This window comes from Alligator mississippiensis, chromosome 15, assembly GCF_030867095.1.
Source record: "Alligator mississippiensis isolate rAllMis1 chromosome 15, rAllMis1, whole genome shotgun sequence".
NCBI lineage: Eukaryota > Metazoa > Chordata > Crocodylia > Alligatoridae > Alligator > Alligator mississippiensis.
In genome coordinates, this window is record NC_081838.1 from 2,701,315 (window position 1) to 2,726,269 (window position 24,955).

General features: G+C 53.9%; 1 long non-coding RNA gene across 1 annotated transcript in view; it reads left to right on the top strand.

Annotated features, from left to right (window-relative positions):
- The first annotated feature begins 3,651 nt into the window (after positions 1 to 3,651).
- The window catches only part of LOC109285113 (uncharacterized), a 52,533-nt gene continuing 31,229 nt past the window's right edge, over positions 3,652 to 24,955 (top strand). Inside the window, exon 1 of the long non-coding RNA XR_002092784.2 lies at positions 3,652 to 5,014. This is a non-coding gene — a long non-coding RNA (uncharacterized LOC109285113). The remainder of the gene's footprint in view (positions 5,015 to 24,955) is intronic.

Here is a 24,955-nt window from a genome sequence, read left to right on the forward strand (position 1 = left end):
GTGAGGTGCAACGTCAAGGAGAATCGGGCTCACGCGTAGGTGAGCAAATAATAGAGGTGTTTTCCCGAGACGCTCAACGAGGGAGCTGCAGGCAGGCGTGCTTAAAACCAGCCTTGCAGTGTGCTGCTCTTCCGTTTGGTTTGTCTCGGCCAAGAAACCGAGCTCGTGCAACCTGCACGAAAAACTTCGGGGCGATTGAGAGCTGAGAATTACCCTCGTGGAGAAGAACGATGAGCTCCTGACAAGACGGAGCAAGAGCAGCTGGTCTTTCAGGGGACTGTGCCCGCAGGATGCCAGGCTCGGCACCCCAGCGGCCTCTGCGTATTGGAGAGAGCCCCCTTTGCCACGCTGGAGAAGTCAATGCAGCGTGCATGCGGGGCTGCTGACTCCAGCCCCTGGCGCTACAGCCCCACATCCACGGCTGTTATGTGCTCGGTTCATTTTCTAGTTAATGATCGTGTGAAAAGGTTTTTCCCCACCCCCTCAGCCCTGTCCCTTTACTCCGCAACACCCCCCCCCTTTTTTATTTTTTTTTAGAAAAAAAGATCATTTAACTACTTTATGGCACATTTAATGGCCCATTTAACTTATACACGTCTGATAAGATATTTTGTCAGATGATAAAGGACTTTTCCCTCTAGAGATCAGGGGCTAGAAATGTCATAAATTTTTCCTTTGTTGCAGCCATTAATTGGATTTTTCATTTCAAAGATATGGTAAATCAGATAACATATAACTGCCCAGAGAAACATCTTCCTCGTGCTGTCCCTGGCAGAGCCTGTGCGGGTGAGACCCTGCAGAAAGCAGTCTCTTCCTGTCTAGCTCTGGAAATGGTTACGGTCGTGGGGAAACAAGGTGGGCACACGCATTATTTAAGCATAGCTTTAGTGGATTTTGCCCTCTGCCTGCTGCTCGAAGGGTGTCTGCATGCTCCTCCTTGCACAAGGTTGGGAATCAAACCTCTTCTTTGCAAAAACAAGGAGCACGCGTGGCCCCTCCAGAGCTCAGTGCCAGGAGACGCTGAGCCCAATTCACTGTAGCTTTGCACTGGGACAAGCTGGGTCCCCGTCCAGTTGCAACGGGTGCAGCGTCATTGCCCTGCGGAGAGCTGTTGGACAAGGGCCCGTCCTGCGGAGCTGCAAGAAGCGGAGGGGTCCCAAAGGGCGCAGCTAGACTAAAGCTGGACTGTGTGTCGGCACCGCACACAGGTGTTGCCTACCTCTGGTCCATCCAGCCCAGTGGAGACATCGCTCCGGCTGAACTGCCCCCCCCGGGAGTTGCATGGGGATGGCTAGCCCGTGCTGCAGCCTGGACCATCACGTTAATATTGAATCGAGTATGCCTGCATGGTCTGCAGCCTACCTACCCCACATCTCTTGGCATCCAGCTCTGGCCGAGCTGCCACGATCAACTCTGTCTATAGCAACCCTCATTCCTCGCTCTTAATTAGCACTTTTCACCCGCTGGTTGCAAAGGTGCGACAGGATCGTAATTCTGCCTTTCCAGACGGAGAAACGGCGGCGCAGCGATGCAGCAGCTGCATGCCGATTAGAGAGGAAATATTTTCCCTTGCAGCTTCACAGGAGTGCATTCGGAAGCGCAACCCCACAGGCTCCTTGCGTTTGAGGTAGTTCAGGTGCCAACCCTGCCTCCGCGGGGCGAGAGCTTTTCTTTGCACGATTCAAAAAAAAGGCAAACCTGGTACAAAAAGAAAGCCCCTCCGCCCCTGCCATTTTATTCATGTTCTGTACAGAAGCAACAAGAGGAGCCTGAACGGCGGATACTCGATTAGAGACGTCAGCAGGATTGTTCCTGGCACGGACAAAGCACCCTGCTTGAGTCGGGCCCTGAAGCATCCTCGGTGGAAGATGGGCTGTATGGAGAGATGCAGACGAGAGATGTGCTTCGGCACTGGAGCTGTCAGGCAACCTTTCATTTTACAGCTCGTATCAGACACTCCCAGCTAGAATCAGTGTTCGAGGAGTGGCAGGTAAGGCGTTCCTGCCAGGCACAGATGTTCATCCTCCCCTTATTAGCAGACACATTTGCATCCCATCTAGAGCGATTAGTGCCACAACCCGAAATGTCACTGACAGCAAGAAATGGGCTTTGCCCACTGCATCCATCCACTGTCCACAGGGCTAATCGTCACCGAGATGGCTAAGGACGGATGGACGGGCGAGCTAGGAAGCAATGCGCCGTTGCAAGCAATGCGCTAGCCTGCGCCTGCTTCTGAACGCTGGCTGCGGAGACGGAGCCGTGCATAAAGAAGAGGAGTCACCGGAGCCGAGTCCGTCTCTCCCGGTGTCTGCAGGGAGCGCAGCATGGGCCCATCGCTGGGCTCTTGGGGAGGTTTTGCAGCCTGCACTCAGGCTGGCCTGCAGGTGTTTTGCTAGGAGCATCTGAGATGGCTTGTGTGAAGTGGAGTCTTTTGACGTGACAAGCTGCATGGCTTATGAGGAGAGGCTGAGGGAAATGGGCTGATTGAGTCTGCAGAAGAGAAGACCGAGGGGGATTGAATAGCAGCCTTCAGCTCCCTGCAGGGGGGCTGCAAAGAGGCTGGAGCTGGACTGGTCTCGGTGGGGGCAGATACGGGACAAGGAGCAATGGGCTCTGTCTGCAGCAAGGGGAGTTGGATATTAGGAAAAACTAGGAGCGGGGTGAAGCACTGAAACAAGTTACCCAGAGAGGCGGAAAAACTCCATCCTTGGAGGTTTTTAAGACCTGGGTAGACAAAGCCGTGTCTGGGATGATGTACTTGGGGCTGGTCCTGCTTGGAGCAGGGGCTGGACGAGATGTGACCTCCTGAGCTCCCTTCCCACCTTAACTTTCTATGATGCTATGAAAAACTCTCTCGCTGGGAGGGTAGTAAAGCACTGGAAGAGGCTCCCCAGAGAGGTGGTGCAGTCTCCATCCTTGGAGGTTTTGAAGACCCAAGCTAGACAAAGCCTTGGCTGGGATGATGGAGTTAGGGATGGTCCTGCTCTGAGCGCGGGGTTGAACTAGGTGATGTCCTGAGGTCCCTTCCAGCCCTCATTTTCTATGATGTTGAGTCAGCCTGTGAGGGAGACCAGTTCCAGCTACTTCACAGCCCGGTGCAAGTATGGACCGTGCAGTCGCGGCACAGGATGACCTGCCTCCAAGGGAAGCTCATCCAACTACTGACAGCTAAGGGTTAGGGAAGATGCCCTCAAGGCTGAACAGGCTCCTGGCTTCTAAACCCGTGAGGCTGCAGTCCCTTTGCTCAAGCCCAGCTGCTGTGGTTGTCCTGGTGTCCTCTGCCACAGACAGGTTGGTGGGAAGGGCAACCGTGTGGCAGCTAATATAGCCGCAGCAACCTGGGATGGCCAGCCCTGGGGCCAGCCCCTTTGCACAGCGAGGCGTTTCAATCAGAAGTGAGTTCACAACTGACAAACAGGCGCTCAGGCCCATTGGAAACAGAATTAAATGAAAAAGTTCCTGCTCTGGCTTTCTCTGTGTTTTATAGTAGAAACTCTTTACGTTTTATGGTTGAAACTATCGTAAATTGTAGTCACGCGGTAATGAAAGGGAGCAGGAGTCCTGCCAATGTATTAAAACACTTTATTGATATAATAATGGCCCCGTCTATTAGGAGAATATAACTTTTGCTCCCATGTCCCCCTTCTACAGTTGTGCACCATTTATATACTCTCTTTCTCAAGGTCCATAATGATAAAAAATGCTCTGCAAGATTTTTATACCCTCCACTGCCCTTGCTTTATGCTTTTCCCTAAGGATGATCCTTCCCGCTACAACCTCCATAGCTCCAAAAAATCAAAAGACTGCTAAGCCATAGGAGAAATCAGCTGGATTGGCAGTGGCAGAGATGTACAAGAATATGAAATTAAAGCCAGCCTCTGTCTCACCTCCTCTGCTGGTGCGAGTTCAAAAAGCCACTTTTGAACAGACATAACACACCTTGCAACATGCACTTCAACATGTGCAGAAGCTAAACTCGAGTAGTTATGTGTGACCTTTTCACTCCAGGAAGAATGTATTTTTGCACAGAGATCACTACCAGGATATGGAAATTGGGCGCTACCGTTTTTACGGTAATACAGCCATGGTCAAACAAGAACAGGTGAGAGATGCATTAAACCACCTGTCCTTGTTTTCCATCGAATTAGGTAGGCACGTATAGCTGGACGAGGCCTCTTGGCTCCTGTTGAGTTCCCCCTCCTGCAGCTCCAGGCAACCATTTGTACAAGGATCCCCCAAAGTCTCCGCTACAACCCCTGCACAAAAACGCAAGGCACAAAACGAGGCTGACGAGGTTCTTCGGGGAGAAGTGATATCTTTCATCAGCCCAACTCAAACAGTTGGAAAAATTCTTCTTTGCGAGCTTTTGGGTACAGCCCGACGAAGGGCGTTTGCACCCGAAAGCTGGGGGGCAGAAAAACCCTCCCTCTGCATCTCCTCGAGCAGGCTCCCCAGCACAGCTGCAACGGGCATGGCTCCGCGCGGACCCACCCCAACGGGGGGAAGATGCATGCTGCCCGGCGTCCCCGGGACCGCTGCAACACCTTCGCCATTGCCTTCCAGCAACACACCATTAAAAGCTAGCCTGGACAAAGCCAACAGCATTAGTTTAAAATAACAGCTCGCCAACCCGCCTCGTTTGGCTGATTGCCAGTTAATTAATAAGGGCTCTGTCGTTCCCCAGTAATTTTTATTGCGCTGCTACTCTGAAGCAAGGTCACTTTGAAAACGAATGAAGCCCATGAACGGTATGGGAGAAGAATAGGCACACCAAAGTGCAAACCTTGATTTAAACAAGCGATAACACAGCTCCATTGTGTAGGGCATAATGACAATACTGTAAATGGCCGAGCGGCAAAGGAGTTTCTTGGAAAAAAACAGGAGATTGCTGGATATAAATCTCCTGTGGTTTTGCAACTCGAGGAACAGAAATGAGAATATGGAAGAACCTGTTATAAAGAACAGTGTGGAACATACCGTGGTACAAGACACCGAAGAAAAAGGCCTCTCCGAGGTATGTACTCTGCTAACAATTCATAAATTATAATTACCCTAGTTTTGCATTATAATCCATGATGGAAAGGCTTCCTTATGGAAGACAGGCATACGGGGAGCAAGAATTAAAGATACATAAATCCCCCCCCCCCCACACACACACACACAACAGCAATGAAAGCAACTCCTGTGCCTGAAAACACACGATTGAGACAGCAACCTGTTTTCTTCTGAGCTCCGATTCACCTTCAAGGACAGTATTCAAAGAAGAACTACAGAGGCATGAATTAGATGCAAACCCACGTATTTTGTGGGTGTAGAGAACGTGAGGAAATGGAGACAGCGCCGGCAGGATTGGGGGCTGGGAGTCAGCAGTGCACGGCCTAGCCCAGGCTCTGCCACTGGCTTGCTGGTTGGCCTTGGGCAAGTCCCTTCCTCACTCAGTCCAGAGGGTTGTGCAGCACTGGGACGGGTTACCAGAGAGGAGGTGGCGTCTCCATCCTTGGAGGTTTTGGAGACAAAGCCGTGTCTGGGACGATGTAGGTGGGGCTGGTCCTGCTTGGAGCAGGGGTTGGATGAGCTGCAACCTCCTGAGGTCCCTTCCACCCTCATTTTCTACGATTCTCACCCTTTTCCTTCGCTATCCAAACGGTGACCTGGTTGGGGCAGGGGGTCTGCACAGTGCACAACACAACTAGGGCCCAACGCGCACGCCATCTTCAGTAACTGGCATAGAAAATACAGCCTCACTCGTGAGAAAGGGCTCCTTTCTCTGACATGTCCATTGGGAGAACGCGGCATGACTCCTTCCAGGCTGGGATAATGCTTGACAACGAAAACTGCGGATGGGAGCGTAAAAATGTTACTTGTTTGATTAAATACCTATAAATTCCCAAATGCTCCCTGCCTCCTAGCCTCTGCCGGTCCTTATCTGTATGCTGCCCGAAACAAGGGTTGTCCCTTCTCGACAAGAGCACCCGACTTCTGGATGCTGCCATGTTGAAATAATAATGCTGGTATTACCAGGGAACTTGGGGCTTGGTGGTCCGTGTCCTTGCACGGTGCCGTTCCAGAACCAGAGACTTTAATTCATATGCATGCAGAGAAAAGAGGCTTCTTCCCCGACTCCTGTCCTCCGAGGATGCAGAGTTAGGAGCCCTGCCTTGTTCATCTTTATTAATGAGCCCTGTGGGGATTCGTTAGGGACTGATCTCCCTGCAAAGGCTCTTCCCGTGCCTCCTCCCCAGCCTCCATGCCAGCCATCACGTACAAATGCGCTTGACTCCTTGTGTTCTTCAGAGCTGGGTATTTTTAGCTGCAGCAGCTGCCACAAAGGGAGAGCCTGGGCCTAGGGAAGGGGGGGGGGGGGGACTCTCTGCAAACCCCCAGATAATTATAATAGGACATGCTGGAAATAACGAAGTGCCGTGCGGCAAGAAGTCACCCACGCTGCAAGAGGCCTGCTGCGCTGATGGGGTCTCCGAGGCCCCACACCCCCAGGGCCTGCAGGCAGGTGGATGAAACGGCAGGTTACTCTGGAGTCGTCTGAAGCAACCCCAGCGCTGGGATCCTGCACAGCTGCAAGCCAGGCTCAGAGTGAAAATCAGCTCCCTGCCCCTAGACACCCAGGCATGTTCCCACGAGTGCGCACGTGCGGTTTGCGGCGTCTCAAACCCATTTGAGGTGCTGCAAACCGCATGCGGCGCACGTGCACCCATTCACTGCACTGCTAATTTGCGACACTGTGGGGTTTTTTGACACCAGGAACATCCTGGTGTCAAAAGAAACCAACCCACCATTAAAAAAGGGGTGTAGCATGGCGTGGCGCACGTGGCAGCAGCATGCACCGCCAATAATTGGAGCCATATTCTGCCCCAGGGTGGGTTGGGGAGGCCGGGGCCAGCACCTGTGCAAGCTGGACCGTGGGGATGCCAGGCCCATCCCTGACTTAGGACAGCATTCAGCCTCCCAGGAAGGAGCTGGAGAGATGGCTTGGTTACAGGGTCCGGGCACCTTCACAGGGAGCACATACCAGGCGCGGCAGGACTCAACAGCCTTGCAGAGAAAAGCGTAACACGAGCCAATGGCTGGAATTAAAGCGACATGGATTCAAATCAGAAATGAGGCACACGCGTGTAACGCTGGAATTAGCTATCAGGGAAAGTGGGCAGATGCCACTTCATGTCTTCGACACCAAGGCCACCTTTCTGGAAGAGATGGGTCGGTCCCCGCTATCCCTGGGCACAGTACGGGGGCAGTGCTGGGGGCGCTGGCTGACGATACACGTCACAAAACTCTCGTGATAATAATAATCCTGCTGGAACAACTGGCCACGCTAAAAATAAAACATGCTGGCGGTGGTCTAATTTACCTCGATAAATCAAAATCTGCCATGATATCAAGACATCAGTGTGTATTTTCACACGTGACTAGCCTAGCAAAACGGCGATTTTTAGTGCCCTTTCTTGATCTGCACAACGCGTACCGTGTACAAGCGCCCCCAAGAGCAAAGGTCCTTTCTAGCCTTGAAAAACCTATGACCCCAGGAACCGGTCTCCCAACTTCCGATGCTCCGGTGATAGTGCTGATTCAGGAGGGAGAACCACAGCACCAGTTTACAGGGGTCTTTGCCTCTACCATCAGTTTTACCAGTTTGAACTGGGACGAAGGCAGTTGGAAACAAGGGGGTTGCATTGCAGCAATGGCAACCTGAAGCGTACCAAAGACACGTGCCAGCAGCACCCTGCATCTCCCCCATCCCAAAATAGAGGAAACTACGTTTAAAACGGCAGCGGTTTTTAACGGAGCGCTGATTATTTGCACTCTCCCATTCTTCTCGGAAACCACAAGACTTAAAAATGCATATTTCTCCGATAGGGAAGCTGGAAAGTTTCCTGGAGTCACGTGACGGTGATCAGCACGCGACACCAGGAGCCTCGCTGGGTCTTTACAAGCAGATACCAAGTGCCTCGTTGCACAACCACATTGCCAATCCTTTCTTCTATTAAAAATACTCAAGGGCAAACAGATTTTTCTATTAAAAGCAACTTGAAGAGGAGTCGCTCGTGCGGGGTGCGGGCAAACCGGGGTGCGTGGCGAGTCAAACGCTGGTCACAGAAACCAAACCCCTTATAAGCAGCTCTTGCAGCACGGAGCGGCTTTGGAAACCCCTCCTGTAGGGACCCTCTTCACGACTGGAGGGATTAATGGTCTCCATGAGTTCAGCACTTCCCAAAGTCTCAGAGACCCAGGAGTTAGGAGGTAAATAAGATTACCTTTCCTTATCTGTACACTCAGAGACACGGGGGTGTACATTGCATTAGTACATACAGCTCAGCTGTCAGTCTGAAAACTCATTATATCCGCCTGTAATATCACATCGCCGCAAAACGTGAGGCCTGTGGTGGGCTCCTCCACAGAGAGGCAGGATTTGCTTTATTCCTCACCATCCAGGAGTGGGATTTTTGCCTCCCCAAAGAAGTTGAAATGATAAAGCTGTTACATTACAAGTGGCAAGGCCTGGGAAGTAATAATCCTCCGTTCTTGCTCGTGCAAGGTTTCCGAAAGCCGCGTGCCTGTCCTTCGGCTGGCGGGTTCATCCGGTGCCCGGTGCCCTCCGACCGGCAGCCAGGCGGACCCGGCAAAAAAATGGGAAAAAATCAGAGCTTCCCTGTTTTAACGGCCAATTGACAGAATAATGAAAAAAGCATAAAGTTTAATGAAAACAATCATGTGGTTTTCCCACCGGGGAGCCCGCACGCATGCAATATTCAACGACTGAAAGCAAACGCTGTCTGCATGACAGGCTCTCCATAACCCAGGATTCACGTCCCAGAGAAACCGGCTGCCAGAAGCCCGGCCAGCATTGCTTTTCTGGCTTTCCCTTGAGCAGGCCGTGCCCCGTTTCAGAGATCCGCGTGCCCTCCTGCAGTCCCGAATTGAAAGCTTTTATGTAACGGAGAGGACCCGTACACCTTTCAGGGCCCGGGCTCTCCTGCTCATTCCCGCACCGGTTCAACTGCCTCTAAACCCTCTTTTACTTCATCCTTTGCTGCCTGATGCTGAAGACCCGTTTGCCTACATAGCTGTCTCCAAAGGTCGGCCCCATTCCTCTAGTCTGCGAGCACTTTTCACTCCAGGGGGGTTTCCTGTCCCAGGTAAGGTAAGTTTAAGAGGGTTAAAGAACCACAGCCCACCTGGGCCAGGTGCAACTCTCCTGCCCAGGTGAACGGGAGGAGCAAAGAGGACACACGATGGGTGCAAGTGACTCGGAGCCCGGACCCCAAACGCTGCGAGCATTAGGGGGCTCACCGGGCATAATTTGCCTTTCGGTGAGAGCGGCACGGCTCTGTGCCGAGGTCAGCAGCAGCGGCAAGCTGGTGTCGCGGAGTGGAGAATCGGGGCCCTGAAATTCAAGGGTCTCGGCAGGTCGCAGTGGCGGAGCACGCACCCTGGAGCGGCACCCCTGCCTCCCCCGCTCCTTCCAGATCCTGCGCCCGCTGCAAAGGGGAGACTTGACCAGGAGCGATGCCCGTGTTCGGTAAACGCGCCGTGTTTTCACAGACTGGCGGCCTGCAGAGACGGGAGGAACGAGCGCTCTGATCTCAGGCTGGGAAGAGCTCGCAGAAAAGTCAGGAAAGAGACGGAGTGGATCAGAGACCCAATTAATCTACAAGTGCGGCGCGGTGTCTAATTCACTACAGAGAAACCGGCCACGAAGCCCTTGTATTTATTAGGAGGAGAGTTGATCTTGCATGCCTTCTGGGCCTTTCATCCGGCAGGCTCACAAAGTGCTTTCTGCACAAACTCTCATATCAACCGGCTACAAAGGCTTTGCTCGAGCTTTTCTGGGGTGACACCAGCTATTTCTGAGGCGCCCAGGAGGGCTCCCAATTATTCACCTGTAGGTAAATTAAGCCACGAGGCAGTCATGTTGAACGCCTAATAACCGGGGCTATAGCCCCTGCCCAAAGCTGGCTTTCTCCCATAGGATTTTTGGGGGGGTTTTGGCACAGAAAAGTTTCCTTTCCAAATCTCTCCATGGACATTTTTTACCATGTGGAAACATAGATTCCCTCTCAAAGCATGCATTTTCTCCTTCCCAACTTTTTCTAGGGGTAGGCAGAAAAATACTCGCACCTGCCTATGTATATATAGGTGTGAGGGGGTGCATCTACACGAGACGTCTACTGCAGAGCTGACTCCGAGGTAAAATGTCACCATCTGCACGTGCGGTGCTATTAGGCTGGAGTAACCTAATCAACTCCACCGTAGGATAGCACTGCCGGACACAAGCACTGTCCTACAGTGGAGTTATTTGCTCCGCCGCAATGCACGTGCAGATGCTGATGGGGCTGGCCGGGGCACAAGGGTGCTATAGTGAGGGGGCTGCCTCTTGGCTAGCCCACACGGTAGCCCTCTCATGTAGCCAGCCAGCCCCTCCACAGGACACTGAGCCGGGCTCAGCGTGCTGCGGTCCCGGGCACGCGTGCAAATGTGACACCCAGGAGCAATAAACTCCAGCGTGAATGCACCGGAGTTTATGCCTCCACCCTAATTGCACATGTGGACATGCCCAGAGTGGTTGCATTTAAAACCCGCAGGTTGTGCGCGCAGGTACGCGCAGTCTGCCACTGAAGGGAGAAAGCCCAGGTACGCGCACCATGCCAAGGGCACTTTTATCGTTTCACGCATTACTTGCTCCACCCACCCGGGACGTCTGCTTCGAGGGGAGCATTACTGCCGCGGGAATAAGGCACATCAAAATGTTACTGCCGTGGGAATAAGGCACGTCAGACATGCCACGAACCGTGCGACCCAGAGAGCAGATGTGTGCGCTTATCGCAGGGCGGCAGCGTGGCTGCATGCTTTCGGGAGACCTGCTCTTGCACCCGTTTTCCCTCGGCGCCCTGAGGAATCGCACAGGTCTGGGCACGATGAATACCCTGTTTAATAACCAGACTCTGCCTCGCTCGAACACGTAGCAGGAAAAGGAGGATATCTGCCTGGTGCTGCCGTTGCAGGAGGCACTGCCTGTCTGAGCTCTTACGTGCCTTTTCTCATGCGTGTTATGCTTGATTTTCATTAGTCGCTTCCCTCTTCTTCCAGTCCCCCTGATGTGGATATGCCAAAAAGCCGCCGCGCATCCCCCCAGAGTGAAGAGGGGTGGGAAAAGCTGTCTCCCGCTGGTGCTATCAGCCGCGTCCTCTCCCCTGCTCAGCCGTGTTGTGTGTTGTCGTTACCGGCCTGGGCAACCCAAGCTAGGCAAGCTGGGCCAAAACCAGACTCCTGCAAGTTCCTAACACCTGCAATGAATTGAGCATTGCAACAACTTATCTGGGGCTGGGGGATGGTTTGGGGGTCTTCACATCCACGACGCGGGTTTCTTTGTGAAAGGCATCGATCGGCCGGGAGCGAACCAGAGCCTCCAAGGCCAAAATACGAGGCTTTGCCTTTTTGGTAAAGAGTAACTCCATCGTGTGTAGTGGTAATACCAGTCTTATTATCTTCTTGGTGCATCGTCCATCACGGCAGCGATTACGTGCTCAGCGCTGCGCTCTCTGAGCGCTGGCCTTCAAGGCAGTAAATGAATTCAAGCATTGCAGCAATTGCTGGAAGACCCCCGTTGGGTCCTGCCTTCAAAAGCCAGTGGTCACAATCAGAGGGGAAAAAACGTGCCGGCCTGCGCAGTCCTGTGAATGATGCTGTGAAGCACACACTTGGATTTCGGGGACAAAATGCGGGGAGGGGGCTGGGGAAAGGAAGGGGAAGTGCAATACAGCACGTTTCCTAGCCCAGTAGCAATTGGGTTTCTGTTTGCACAGCCACATTTCCTGCTCCAGCGGGACCAGCAGCGCAGCTCTGGTAGAAGATGGCTCTTCACGGCCGGGATGTTATCAGGAGACTCTCACCTTCCCTTTCAATGCTGTCGCTGCACCACTGCCCGGCGTGGCCGGCGCTCTCAGCTTTGGGCGGACCGCATGCTCCGGGGCCAGAGTTTGTGTGGGTAGCGTCGCCTGCCGTGGCAATCTCCGTCTCTGCTCCTGTCTACAACACCCGTCGGAGATCGAGCATTACTGGTACACCCAGAGATGTCAAGTGACTTGCCCAAGGTCACAGCGGAGTCAGTGGCAGAGCAGGGACTGAAAACCAAGCCTTCCAAGCCATAGGTCAGGCATCTCTGCTGGCCTCATCCTTCCTCCCCCTAATGGTAATATAGCCCATGCTATTAACTAATAACAACACACACCAATGTCTACAGACGTAAAATCACAGAGAGAAAAAGCAGCTGCTCTTGTTCTCTCCGCTGCCTTTTTCTTCTTGACTGGCTTGCTCTTCTGTGCAATTCCTCCTTGCAGCAGAAGATACCGAACTAATCTGAACAAGGGAAGCAAGGCGTACCGGCGCCGCGCTGCACCCTCCCACCATCGCACAGTGTGTTCACTCTGCTTTTTCATCCCAAGAAATACAGGCTGTACTATTTCCAGGTTATCGCCGCTGATGTATTTTGATAAATGCAACTCCATTTCCCGACAGGAAAGCAATTCTGCTATCGGCTCCTGCATCACCTTTATTACTTAAAGTACCTTCTGAGCACACAGCTCCAGACAGAAAGTTCAAATAGTAAAAAGCCATCTTAGCATGATCCGGCCAAATCCTCGAGTTTTTCCCATCAGCAAAGAGATTAGCTGCCGTCCTCAGCAATAGGCAGCTCAGGAAGATAGAGGCCTCTGAGAAAGCTCCCACAATTAAGGGAGATCAGGTAGCACGAGATAAACTTGTGAGGAGCCTGCTCAGAGCGTTACACACAGAGCATTATGGGTGCAAGGAAAAGACCTGGGGCTTCCTCTATTCTCACGCTGCTTTTACACCCCGGCAGTTGTGCGGACGGCCCCGATGTCAACCCTTTCTTGTTCGCACATCACAGATGCGCTGCCTTGCCTCTTGCCAGCACGTTAAATGGAGGCTGCCTTTGGGCATGGGCTCTCTCAAACTGGACCTACTGGTTTATCTTGGACCGCTAAGGCCTGGCGTAGTTTCACAGGGACGTCTTTTTTCCAGGTGGGGGACATGCAGAGCGCGGAGGCTGCTCTAGCAATGCAGAGGTGCCTTGTGCTGAAAGGCCCTACGCCCCTTGCCTATAGGGTATAAGGTCTGAACGCAGAAGAGGTGCCACCTCAAACTAGACGGGGGCAATTACCCTGGCATTGCTATTTCCGCGGAGGAAAACCAGTCACATTGCTCTGGGGGTGCTGTGCAGCGCGTAGCCACCTCCACGCTAGCGGTTGTGCCAGGATACCTATTTCAGTACAGACAACATGTTCACACCTATCCAAAGCAGCAATATTAGTACTGAACTCGTCCCCGCAGGGCACCCCACCAAAACCCCCGGCTGCCTCCGGGGGGAAATTGCAATGACGTGACTCGACCCCTTTCATCTGCGCTGGTCTGGGCTCTTGTACCCTGGTCCCAGGCCAGGGAATCGCTTCCAGGAGCAAGGTGGTTTCTTCCTGGGCTAGCTGTGTGCAGTTGACCCAGTGCAGTTGTCTCCAGACCTTTACCTCCTCGCCTCGGCAATGCTGTTTGTGTGGTTACTGCCTAGGCGTGGACGAGGCCTGAGGCGCTCCCGCGCCCTGCTAGGGGACTCGCGCTGTTGCAATATGGATCTGGCGAAGGGGAACATCGGGGCGCTCCGACTCCCAAAGAAGAGGGTCTACCTCTACCACGGGTGCTAATTAGCGTCACCATGTAGCCGTCCTGGCTAGTCTTTCCCTATCTGCGGTGTCAATACCACACTTAATGTTTGCCTTGAGGGTGTCCTTGAAGCGTGTCCTCTGGCCCTCGCGGGGCAGAGGTTGCCTATCGGATCCTATACTGGATCTTATTGAAGTCTGCCTTCAATAAGAGAAATGTCTGCAAAGTGTTCGGCTTTCTCCAGCTCGTCTCCGTCAATGAGGATCCATCACCGAGGATCAGCGGGACACAAAGCCCGCAGAAAAGCACTGGGAGGATTTTACAATCTGAGTGGGGTTTGGGATGGAGGGCATGCCACGCTGCACTGGTCCCAAAAGCCCATGACCTCTGCAGTCGCTGGGGAGTTTTGGCTCTGGACATGGTTGGAAGAGAGCAAATTCCTTCCCAAATCTCCTCCGGGCCTTTCTTTCCCCTTGGAGAGGCTCTGATCGCTGTCTTCGCAGATGCACCTGTGCTGGTCTCGCCGGGCAGCTCTTTCTAAACCAGCAGACGACCGAGACTATGTCCTGCTTTTCTTCCTTCCTGTGTAGGAAGCTGCTGCATGGGCCAAACTCTGGCTGCTAACAAGCAGCAACTGGGCGGGTCTACACGTGACACTTTAATGCGCATTAGCCTAAGTTAATGCATTTTAAGGACGCGCGTCTACACATGCATGCCCTTAATGTGCAGAAAAGTGGCAAACTTAGGCAAGTCGCACCTAAATTTGATCCCCGCGCCCACTCTGACTCCACGGCAAGTGCAAGCTGAGCCGCGCAGTAACTTGACCCGGTTTCACCGCCGTGCCCATTTAGCTTGCCCGTACTGCGGGCTCAAAGCGGGAAGGCGGTTACCGTGCGGTGATTCCTCTCCCCTTCTTAACTCGGTGTAGTTTGAATATTTTTCCACGGCCACGGTTAAAGGAGCCGGGCGGCCCCCCAGCCTTTCCAGGTCCTCACCTGCTAGACAGCAGACGTGCCCGAGCCGTGCTGTTACCGGGGGAGGGAGCTGCACCACGTCCGTGGCTCGGCACCCCTCGTGCCGCGGGTCCTTCTTGGCCGACTTCCCTGCTCCACGACTCTCCCCAGCGGTCACACTCATGTGTGGCCTCGGTCTTTCCCTTTGCCAAGGTTATACTAATAAACGGGTCCCTCCCAGACGAGGTGGATACAGTTCCTTAAGCTGTATGTGAATCTCCCCGGCTCCCTCCTGCAAACGCTCGTCATCTTTGAAAGATGCTGTAACTGCAGCGCCCCGAATTACCCCATTACGAAAGTCCCACAATGCCAGCCTTGTCATCGCTCCGAACGCCCGTCTACACGGGAGCGAACAAAGCCGTGACAGGTGCTGGATGACACCGCCAGCCCGTTCTGCTCCTGTTCTGTACAATAGATAACGCCGAATCCCCGCTCCGCCCCCGTCTGGGACGATGCAAATGTGCGAATCTGACAATCCTCCCCTGCGGCCTGCTCTGCGCGCTGCGTGTACACAATCCGGGTCCGCCCAGGCAATCAGATCCTCTTTCCAAGCCCTCCGTCTCGGAGAGCCCTGCTGTTCCCAGCGTTTGAGGCTCCAAGATCTGCATCGGCCAAGAAAAAGCAGACGTGAAAAAGCCTACCTCGGGCCTGCCGCTAATGCTAAAGAGAGCTGAGGCATCGCAGCAGCTGGCCTAGTGGTTAGAGCGGAGAACCGGCTGTTAGCGCTCCTGAATTGTCTTGCCAGCCTAGGAAGTAGGGCATGAGAGAGAGCAGGGACGGCTGGGAATCGGGACTCCTGGGAGGTGGGAAGTAAATGATGGGAGCATTTGCAGCACGGTGCGCGGTCCTGGGATCTGGGGAAGGAGCGCGGCTCACAGGTGACACCAAATTATGGGGGATCGTGCTCACGCCGAGCGGTGTAAAGTGCTCCACCCGGGGAGGAACGACCTGCAACGTGCTTGTGGGCTCGGCTGTGCTACTCGTACCAGCGCCACAAATCACCAACTCTGGGTATCTTCAAACAGCGCCTCGCCGGGGTGACCTGACTCCAGCCGTCTTTCCTGCCCGAGCGCAGGGGGACTGGCGCGGACGCTCTCGAGAGGGCCCTTCCACTACAATAAGGTCCAGTGGCTACAACAGCCGGAGACAAAAACCCTCCCGCGCCGGAGGAGACTTCACCTGACTTCCCCCAGCAGCACCGACAGTTTTGCTTCCTTCCTCTGGCGGTCGGGAAAAATAAATCCACCCGTACAAACGCGGTAACCTCTCCTTTCAAAGGTGACCCAAATGTTATGCTTTGCTTCGGCTTCGCAGGGTGGCCGCGATGAAGACAATCGCTCAAACGATCGCTGAAGTGAGCAAGACAAAGTCGCTCGCCGTCAGGTCTGAGCTACAAGGTGGCTGCAAGGCTCAGGATCCCTAGCTGCCTCACAGAGCTTGGCTTGCACTTTAACGGTGCTAATTTAGGATCACGTGTACCTGTGGGTGACGGTCCAGAGCATTCCCAGCCCCGTATGCACAGGTGCATTTGACCCCAAGAGCGAGGTTGGCCTCCAGAAGGTGCTGGCACCTCCCAGGAGCCTGGAAATAATCCTAAAGAACATGCCAATTCGTGCAGACAGCATTTCACACTGCCTCTGTCTCCACCACCGACTAGCTTGCACATCTCTCTCAAAAGGTCGGGGGTGGGTGTCGTTAGTAGGATGCAGAAATTGAGACTGTATTTGGGAAACCACGCGGAGCGTAGATACACGTGATTTCTACTTGAACGGACGGAGGACGGACAGGCCTGGGGTCTGCGCCCCCACGTACCTTCGAGGGGTCGTGCTTCTGTGTGCATCTACAGACCGAGTCGCAAGGCGCAGGGCGTGCGAGCTGGGGGGTTTCGGAGGTGGGGAGGGAGACGCGTCTCAGCCCGCTGCTAGGAGAGAAGAGCGGGCGGGCGGGATGGCAGAGCCAGACGAAGGGCCTGACTCGTGGTGTAACACCATCTGTCGAAGGCAGCGGGAGACAGCAGCTCCCAGGGCATGTCGTGAAGCAGGCTGGGACGCTGCATCTGCCTGGCTCCCGGTCTGCAGAGGGAAGCGCAGACCGGGGGCATTGCTCCCCCGCGGCTATGGGCCGGGCACCTCTTACTATGCTTCGACACTGGGGGCAAGCAACAGCGGACCCCGAATGAGGGCAGCATCCTACCATCCCTACCTAGAGAGGTAGGGGAGTCAGGAATCTCCTTCACCGCCTGCTACGTGAAGCCCCCCAGCCTCCCGGGAGCTGTCAGGCTGCTGTCGGGGCCGAGCCTCTGCCACGTCGGAGAACTGGCATGGCGTTTTGTGCAAAAACACCTCTGCTTTCGGAGGCTTCTTGGCAACGAGGGTCTGTAGCTGTCCTCCGGCAGCGTGGTCCACGCGTGCCAGAAGTAAATCCAAGTCAACCGGCAGCTATTACGGCGGGCATCGCCAGGCCCCTCTTCTGCCGGGCACCGCGGGGGACAAGAGGAGCATGCGGGCTACGTGGGCATGCAGGGGGTAACCATGCCTCTGGTTAAAGGAGCACCACGAAGCTCGCGGGGCGCTTGGACACGCTGCGTGTTGTGTACGCACGTTACGAAACGGGACGGGAAAAATCGGTGTGTCGCCAGGTTAGAAACACGTACGCCTTTCTAGCGGCTAGCCCACGGGCGACAGCTCTGCCCACCGCACCGCTCTTCAAAACTTTCCCTCCTCAAAACTCAGCCGCGAGAACCCCCCCGGGGCAAGAAACTCATTTCACGAAGTTTCAGCTTGAGAAGAGCCTTCTAATTTTTAAATTAAAAAGAGCTTTAATTTTTTTTTTTTTTAAATCCTACGTAGTAATTCATTCATAATAAGACCTAATTGCCTTTGTTACCTTGGCCTCTGTTAATGGGTAATATTTCCCCCCCAGAATCCACTTTTGAAGGAGAGGGGGGGCAGATGAGTTTAAAAGTCTGCAGCAGGTGCAATCAAATTATAAGGATAGCAGGGAAACCCGAGACGAGAGGAGGCTGAAATAAGATTACACAGATAATTCTGTTAAAATCTCCATTCTGTGGTTCAGAGACGGCTTGATGGGCAGCTTGAAGAATGGCTTAATTACAATGTTCAACCTGCGCAGGATCAGACGCTCGAGGCGCCGCTCCGGTTTCCAACGCCTATTAGCTCCGATCACACGGGGGTAGGGGACCGCGAAGGCTTGCCACCGTGCTTCCAGCAAAAGGGGAGGCGTGCGCTTTGGGAGCATCTGTCCCCCAAAAAAGAGCTGCGTACCCATGGCGAAGGGCCCTTGCTTTCTGCCGATAATGGCAGAACAAGATGCGATGGATGGATAAACCGCGGTTGGATAGTAGGTGTCAGATCCATCGTAAGGGTAACGAAGACACAAGTCAGCTATATTTTTTAATAAATTCTGACAGCTACTACAAAATGAAAGAAACAGGCAACTTAAAATGATGCATTTTCTGGCTTCTTTGCTTTTTTTTTTTTTAATGTTACAGACAGAGAAAGGCAGCGTGGTAGGAGGAAAAGAGAGAAACTAGTCACACGGCTTTTTCACTGACGGGAAAATAATGTTTGCTTTAAAGTTTAAACAGTGTTAAAAGCAACAGGAAGGTGCCCAGGAAGCAGCCCCAGCGGACGAAGCTGCCAGGTCATATTTATCCGCATAGCTTTGAAACAGGGCTTAAAAAAGGGGGAAGGAAAACAGCAGCTGAACTTCCTAACCTGAAGGCAACGCGTTGGTGCAAGCTTCGAACCATTCGCGTGAATGCACACGGCTAACGTTACCCAGGAGAGGCAGCACGGCCTAGCGGATGCAGCGCGGGACGCTTTCTCCTGTGAAAATACACGCTGACGTCTTTTGACGGTGGTAGATTTTGATTCATCGTGGTAAATTAGACCACCTCCGACACGTTTTATTTTTAGCGTGGCCGGATTATTTTTATCGTGAACGTTTCGTGACGCGTCTTCGCGCGTAGGGCTAAAATCGCCATTTCCCCGGGTCGGCCCCCGGGACCACCCCGCTCCCTTTGAAGTCGAGAGCGAAACCCCCTGCGGCTTCAGTCCGCGGGAGCAGAAGAGGAGGCATCCTCCGACGGAGATAACAGCTTGACCAAAATCTTTGGAAATGCCCGCTGGACTTTTTGCGACAGCACGAGCAAACCCCTTAAAGGCGTTAAGTTTGGTCCCAATTAAGAGATAAAGTGTTTATTTCGACTGAGCTAAACTCAGGCCATTACAAACACAAACTGGTTTTGCCCCGTGCCTTCAGGTTAGCACAGCCCGAGCCCTCCTGCGGAAATTTCTGCTGCGTTCAGAGCTTGGGCATGACATGAATCCTGATTATTTATGACGCCGGCTAAAATCCAGGAGGGGAGAGCTCGCCCGAGTGCCTTGTGTGCGCCTATGCAATGAGCACCGTTGGTTAAAAATTTAAAAAAAAAGGGGAAAACAAGGTTTTATCTCTTGTTCTCTGCATTGAAAACAGGAGCTGGTCTTTTCGGGGGGGTTTTTTGCATTCTGGTTGGGAAGGCGGCAGCATTACACAGCACAGAAACATCCCTCCCTGCCAAGAGATTGCCACTGACGGGAGCTGCTGAGCCTTTTGTACTAAGCTTGAGCTCTGTCACCCAGTGGGGTGTCACGTCAGGCTGAGACAGGGCGCAGGAAGGGTTTTTATGTCCTGTAAGTATTGTTAATCCTCCCCTGGGATTTTGCCTTCTGGGAGCTTTCAGTCAAAGCCACTTGGGTGCTTTCACTTGTCTGCCATTAGCAGTGGAGCACATATGGAGCGGAGTCATTTAAATTAACCTGTGGGAAGTGAGTGAGACAGGCAGGATGGCTTGGTGGGTGGTTTGAACCCGCCTGCGTTTCCTCCTGCCATCTGGCCTCCGTCTCCTCCGTTCAGACTGCAAGGCCTTTGGGGCAGAGCCCATCTCTTTAACCACGGGTCCTGACCTCCACGCAGAGGCCGGGGGGGGGTCTCCATATGATCATAACAGAAGTTATGCCAAACTCCAAGCACTTCTGAGACCGGGAAACTCGCTCCTACCCCACGAATGCCTTCAACAGCTGGTCAGTCTTCTGAAAATCCTATTTCACTTGCTGCTTGAATTATAAGAGAAGAAACCGAAACCACGTGGGGGCTGATTCTCCAGGCCCTGCACCTGTACAATCATTTGCACAAGTGCAAACTGGGTGTGAAAGGCTACCGACCAGATTTAGTAGCGTGGTACACACTGGGATAAATGACGGCACGCAGCACAGGGAGAATGGGGAACCGGGTCTCGGTAACCGCACGTCTGTGATGCTCTCGTGACAGTAAAAGCACTGTTTGCACTGGCGGTAGAGGAGCACGCCAGGAGGACGGGGCCCACACATGCTGGGCACTGCACAGCCACATCCAACGTGCAGCCCTAGCTGCAGAAAACTACAGATCAGATGCCGTCACCCTTGCCCAGGACCGTGTGCATTCATTTTGCACACACGCTGCACAGGTATAAACAGGACCGCTGCCATCTAGGAGCACTGCATGCCAAGACGGTGTACACGGACGCACAAAAGTGCGGGGCGATGGGCAAATCAGCCATGACACTACGCAACAACAGGGAGTCTTCTCCGGGTGAGACCAGCTCCGTACCGTGAGTTGCAAAGCCCGGAGGAGGGAGTCCGACCTGCCTTCTTGTGCTCTCTGCCTTTCTTCCCTCTGTCCTCAAAGGTCCAGCAAGCCGGTTTTATTTACCTGCATCTAAGCAAAAGGCAGAGAAGAGACACCTTATCAGAGGCTCCATCAAATGCATTACAGCTGCCGCCTCTGCAGACTCAGAGGTTTAGCCTGGTCCAGCGCCGAGGCTGCTGTTGCCCGTTGGTGACCTCCACTGTTAACTGATAACAACTCAGATATTCACTGCAAACTAATAGCCCATGGCACCAAGAGAGCAAGGGGAGGGAATTATCTATCTTCGGGGACCCAAAGGGGCACCAGCGGCCCTTCCAGCGCTACGCTCCCACGCTCCCCCCTTGCTAGCGGGCTCGCTCCCGCTGCCCAGAGGCCCCTCTCAGGTAGCAGATCGGGGGGAGCAAACGATGGCTCGTGGTGCAGAGCCGTGGACGCTGCTCTGCTGCCGGGGTACACAGCTGCTAAACACTCGCACGCCTGATCTTTCGCTGTCCATCTCCGGAGCCGAGGGCTTTCTCGAACAATTTATTAACACGTCGGCGCAGGGTAGGTGGTGGCGTCTGTTTATCACCATTTCCTCATCGATTTTCCCCAGAGAGGGGGTTGGCAGGCAGCGCTCCCGTGATGTATCTGCCCACTTTAGCTGAATCACCACCTCCAGAGCCGTTAGCGCGCTCGCCGCTGCGTGTTGTTCCACCGTTTGAATGATTTGACCAGTTCAACCAGGCGGAAAACAAACAGCATAAGGACGGACGTGTGGGTTTTGCCGCCGGTAGAGCGGGCACCGTTCAAACCCCTGCGAGGAGCGTGTCACTGCCCGCCGGAAAGACTTGGGCGCGTGCCCCAGAAACCCGGAGGCGAAGTGCCGTGAAACCGCAACAGCAGCTTCCTGCACCCCCTTTACACGGCTACGCGTGCTCACACCCGCTGCAGAGGAGAGCGGCGAGTCAGTCTTTGCAATGCCTAGCGAGGAGGACCTGAGGTGCCCAATACAACACACCGCTCCTGCATCGGGGCATAAAAATAGCCGGATGAGCTTTCTTTCCATCTTAGTGCTTGGACCAGGCCCCGGCGAGAGAAAGAGGACGAGGCTCCCTGTCCGGGTGTCTCCGCAGTGAATCGGAGACAGCTACCGGCTCTTACGCACGGGCCGATTCGTTTCTCAACGCCAAATCCGGCGACTGCCCCACGTTAGCGGCCTTGGCCTTAATTGACGACCGCTTCCCATGACTTGTACGTCTCTGAAGCAAGACCGGGGGCTAACGCAAAGCCTTAATGAGTCCATCCTGACCGCCGACTAGACGCAAAGTTTTCAATTCTTTTAATTACATGGAAACATGGCCGGTCTCATCCATCCCGTATCCCCCGATCTCCAGACGTTCGGTTTTGAAAAGAGAGATGTAAGATAAAATTATCCTTTTGTGTTTCCCAAGCGCTCTCTGCACAATGAAGCATCCCCATTGTGCTGTCTCGGGCTGAAGCCCGCACCGGCTTCGATTACTTCCAGACAATTGCTAGGAGGAAAATACATCTTTCTCCCTCAATTCCTGTTCTCTCAAGTTGTCTTCGGCTCCTTCTTCTCAACTGCTTATTTCATCACCCGTTTTTACACCATTCAAGAGGAGCAGGGGTCATTCGATGAATCCTGGTGTCTGCCTCCAACAAAATGTATTGAGCATTTATCGACCGCTTGCAGTTGTTTTTGAAAAGAAAAATAAAGAGTGCTGTGACTGCAGAGGCTGGGGAAGCACGCTAATGGGGCCGTCTGATGTGGGAGCGGGTGGGCCAGGTGTGAGAGGGACCGAAATAGAGACAACGTGCATTGCGGTCGCTTGGACTTCAGACACGCGGCTTCGAGGGTTTTTGGTCTTCCCTCGATAGACAACTTGGCCCAATGGAAGTCATCACCTGCTCTGAGCGGGGAACATCTTACCCCGGCTTTGCACGGCGAGCTGCAGAAAAGCAAAGCCTCCAGCAGTGGCGGCTCAGCCCCGGCCTCCAAGGGCCCGTCCCGCACCCCTGTCACCCGACGGCCGTGCGGACGACCCGGGAGAGGGCAGCGTCTGCTTGCACCGATGCTGCACGTGCTTATTACTGGTGCAGTCCGGGCGTGCGCATCACCAGGGGAAGCTGCAAGTGCAATACAGCACAGGGGCTTTGCACGGATGAACTGGAAGATAATCACAGGGTCCACTTCCCCGTCTGCTGGGATTTACACTGCTAGTCCCCATCCTGGATCACCGCTGCCTCAGCGAAGCATTCAAGCTGCAGCAGCTGTTTTCTGCCCTCTGAGGACCCGGGTTTGCTGCAGTTTGTGCAGTGCCGTATTCGTTTTCTTCTCGTGCCTCTAGGGCAGGAAGGTGCTCGTTCTTCCCACGTGCATGGACCTGCATACCCTTAATGGGCTGCATAAACAGCGACTCAAAGAGTGCAGACACACACGCGTTGCATGTCTGTGCGCTCTTCTTCAGACACAATGCCACTGTTGTCTGAGTGATAGTAGTGCCTGGCCGCTCACCTAGCGGGAGCTCTGCTGTACTGAAGGCCAGGCTCACGTCGCTCAAGATAGGGGCAGCTGAGGTCCTGAGACATCAAGTAACTCAACTAAGGGCACAAAGGAAGCATGTGGCAGAGCTGGGGACAGACTCAAGATCTCATGAATCACAGACAAGGAGGGTTGAAGGGAGCTCAGGAGGTCACATCTAGTCCAAGCCCCTGCTCCAAGCAGGACCAGCCCCACCTCCATCATCCCAGACAAGGCTATGTCTACTCGGGTCTTAAAAACCTCCAAGGATGGAGACTGTACCGCCTCTTTCGGTAACCTGTCCCCGTGCTTCACCACCCTCCTCATGAGAGAGTTTTTCCTAATATCCAACCTCAGCTTCCCTTGCTGCAGCTTGAGTCCATTGCTCCTTGTCCTGCCATCTGCCCCCACTGAGACCAGCCCAGCTCCAGCCTCTTTGCAGCCCCCCTGCAGGGAGCTGAAGGCTGCTATTCAATCCCCCTCAGTCTTCCCTTCTGCAGACTCAATCAACCCATTTCTCTCAGCCTCTCCTCACCAGTCCTGTCCCCCAGCCCCACAACCATTTTCCTTGCCCTCCGCTGCACTCTCTCCAATGTGTCCACAACCTTTCTGTAGTGGGGGCCACAGCTGGACACAGGACTCCAGATGTGGCCTCCCCCGTGCCACATAGAGGGGAAGAATCACTGCCCTCGATCTGCTGGCAACGCTCCTGCCGATGCAGCCCAGGATGCCGCAACAAGGGCACACTGCTGGCTCCTAGCCCTCTTATTGCCCACTGTCACCCCCGGGTCCTTGTCTGCAGAGCCTTACCACATCTCGTCTCCCTAACAGGCATAGGGAAAGCATCCAAACCATGGCTGTTATCTCTCAGCTCAGGAGCGGGAGCACAGACAGCGCCGTCACAAAATGTCACGCTGCTGTTCGGTGCACAGGGAACATTTACAAATGTTTGATGTAGACGGGGAGATCGGCAGACACGCAGCTGTGTACCACGTGTGATTAAAATCACGGAACAAGCACTTTCTAATGAGCTGCTGCAGATGAACGCGCCTCTCAAACTGTGCCGCGGGTACTGTCCCGAAATACTCCGGCGAGGTGAGCAAACCCGCTCGACGCCCGCATGACGTAGATGATGTTTATGACCTGGCCTGAAACCCGGGCTCTGATTGACCTCCAGCACCTGTTTAACACCTCTGAGCCCTCAGTCAAACTTTCTCCTACTCTGACATCAGCTTTCTACATACCACACGTCATAGCCAGGACGGCACCCTGCCAACCGCTCCCTACCGAAAGCCTGCACGCCGCCGTATCTGCGCCCACAAGACCAGCGATCGGCCCCAGGCTGGTACCTACAGCCCGGCCTTCAGCTCCCACCGCATCTGCTCAACGGAGATGCCTCTGCCAACGCCCCGTGACACCTGTGGGAAGTTTCCCCTTGATTTCGGTGAGCTTTGGATCAGTCCCTAAAATGCATCAGGAAAGGAGTGTCTTTAGGATCAGCCTAAACATCTGCCTTTGTGTGACAAGGAGAGAAACAGCTATCCAAATACCCCCAGCAACCTAGTACAGTACAGCGACCGCACACCGCGCCCGGGGGTCACCGCACGCCAGCCCACACGTGACAAAGATCAAATGAGATCTTTGGGAGAAATATTCCCAGCCCCTCCGCTCCTGGCTTGCAAACCGCCCTCGAATCTTGCCCAGCCCGTCACCAGAAGCAAACTCTTCACGGCCCCAAAATTACAAGTGGAAACAGCCTTGCCTGGGCACAAAATGCTCCACTGCCAGGAGTCCCCACAGGACCCCCGGTTCCTACACACGCTCCCCCCAAACGGGAGATCCCTGATCCAACGCAGGAAACGAAACAGCGACTGCACACCAGGATGAACTCCCGTGGAAAAAATATAAAGGATGGAGACATACCTACGCCATTGGGAGCGTATTTCTCACAGAGCCGCCCTCTCGCTGACCGCGCGAGCCTCGTGCTCAAGGGAAATCCACCCAACACCTTTAAAAGGCAAACCAGGGAATAAAAATT